General features: G+C 45.9%; 1 protein-coding gene across 3 annotated transcripts in view; it reads left to right on the top strand.

Annotated features, from left to right (window-relative positions):
• Positions 1 to 2,266, top strand: part of LOC105460667 — a 6,579-nt gene that overhangs the window by 1,808 nt on the left and 2,505 nt on the right. The window contains exon 1 of one of the 3 annotated variants that reach the window (XM_011707180.1): positions 18 to 150. The exons of the other annotated variants lie outside the window; for them this stretch is intronic. The gene's annotated coding sequence lies outside the window, so the exon portion shown is untranslated. Of the gene's footprint in view, positions 1 to 17; positions 151 to 2,266 lie in introns of those variants that run through there. 3 annotated transcript variants of the gene reach the window in all.

Here is a 2,266-nt window from a genome sequence, read left to right as displayed (position 1 = left end):
TTAACAAAATCATAGCTTTCATTAAGATGGCAGCGCCTCTCTTGAATCAAATCTTCAGTTTGTTTAATTCCCCTAGCTCTGTATCCCCGCAGCAGACGGTTTTTTCGCAGCAACCTTCGCAGGCCTCCCATCCAGCGGGTGGGGCGAGCGGTTTGTATCATTACTAAAGCACCTTTGGCTTCCTCCTTCGATTCCTCCCTCGCCCCCTTCCCCTCCTCCCTCCCCTACATCCCCTTTCCACATCTCCCCCCTTCCTCTCCCCCTTCTCCTTCTCCTTGCTTGTCCCCCCTTTCTCCTTTTCCCCCCCTTTTTCTCCCTCCCCTTCCTCTCTTCAACTTTCTAGATACCCTCGTAGGCGAGCTCCTCGAGATGGCAAGATTAAGGTCTTGTCTTGGAATTGCAGGGGATTGCGGGGGAAAATACCGGACATTCAGCGTTTGGCTGGCTCGTATGACGTCATCTGTATTCAGGAATCGCTGCTTAATCCCCTTTCTAAAATCTCTCTTAAGAATTTTCGACTTTTCAGGAAGGATAGATCGTCAGTCGGGGAGTGCGGCATATGCATAATGGTCGGCTGCGATCTTTCCTTCGAGCCTATCGATGTCTCGTCTGTTCTGCACGACTCATTAGAGGTCCAGGGTATCAAAATCCGGAGTGCGTGCCGTGAGTTAATTGTCGTAAATGTTTATAGACACCCGAACAAACATACGCCTATTGCTGTGTTATCCGCGCTTTTCGAGCTCGCAAATACGTATAGCAATATCTTGTTTGTAGGTGATTTTAATGCACATCACAGCTCGTGGGGCTGCGGCAAGACGGATGTAGTGGGTAGGAATCTGCTGGCCACTCTTGACAGACTGAACCTGGTTGTTACCAATAATAGATCTCCCACTCTTCTTACGCCTCCTGGATCCGCCGTCTCGATCATCGATCTGGCTATCGCCTCCGCCTCTTTTGTTCCCTTTTGTACTTTTCTTAGCTTGCCTGACACGGTCGGCAGTGATCATTTTCCCATAGTCATTTGTCTGGGTGTTGACGCCCCTCCCAAAAGAAGGTTCTTATATAAGATTGAACTAGGCAAATCTCAAAAAGCTGATCTTTTCGTTCGATTATCTAAAGAATCACATCTCCTAGAGTGCTTAGAAGGGGACGATGAGGCGGCCACTAGCTATTCTCGTTTTATTGATTTGATCAAAAGTCATGTATCTTCCGTTCTTCCGGATAGAGACATCTCTCCTCGCACGAAGCTTGTTAAAAAATTCAAAGCCTCTCCAATATGGTGGGACGAAGATTGCCAAAGGGCTATTGAAAGTAGAGCAGAGGCGATGCGCACTTTTAAGCAATTCTCATCTTTGATTAATCTAATTGCATATAAGAAAGCCTGTGCTTCGTGCATCAAAATTCTCAGCAAAGCGAAAAGGGATAAATGGAGGGATCTCTGCAGCTCCTTTGACGGGAAAACTCCTACCTCCAAACTTTGGAACCTCATTAAATCATTTAGGAACAGGAATCTCGTTCTTACTAATGACGTATCATGCCCTGCTCAGGCCATTGATCAGGCTATCTTCAATTTGTGCCCAGACTCTTGCGTGGATGGGAACCTGCCATCCCTCTCGCAAATGAAATTACAGGATGCGAATTCTCCTAATGTAATTATTTCTCTTAACGAAGACTTATCTAGGTCGGAATTAGACTTAGCTTTGAGCTCCTCTAGAATCAGTTCCGCTTCGGGACTGGATCAGATTGATTATGATCTTCTCAATATTCTCACGGAAGAATATCGCGTCAAGCTCCTTGACATCTTCAATAATATCTTTAAAACCGGCTCATTCCCTGAAGTCTGGAAATCTGCCTTAGTAACCTTTATCCCCAAGAGCGATGGTAAAGGCTTCAGGCCCATTTCCCTTCTTTCTTGCGTATTTAAACTAATGGAAAAGATCATTTATTATCGACTGCGCTGGACCGTTGAGTCCAGACCCATCTTGCCCGACTTTCAATTCGGTTTTAGACCGTCTAAATCTTGTGCAGATAACTTGTGCACTCTTACTAACTACATACATGCGGGATTTCTTGAATCCAAGGCCACAGTTGCGGTCTTCCTTGATATTAAGGGCGCCTTCGACAACGTCATTCCGTCAATTCTTTTACAGGACCTTCTGGACATTGGAATTCCGGCTAACATCCGCATGTTCATTATGAATTTCATTAAAGAAAGGAGGCTCTTCGTTGTGGATAATGGATCTTTGCGCGGGCCCTTTCTTGCGCA

This window comes from Wasmannia auropunctata, unplaced genomic scaffold (genome assembly GCF_000956235.1).
Source record: "Wasmannia auropunctata unplaced genomic scaffold, wasmannia.A_1.0 LD336101.1, whole genome shotgun sequence".
Classification (NCBI taxonomy): Eukaryota; Metazoa; Arthropoda; class Insecta; order Hymenoptera; family Formicidae; genus Wasmannia; species Wasmannia auropunctata.
The sequence above is the reverse complement of the archived record's forward strand: the minus strand, read 5'-3'. Positions and strand labels throughout refer to the sequence as shown.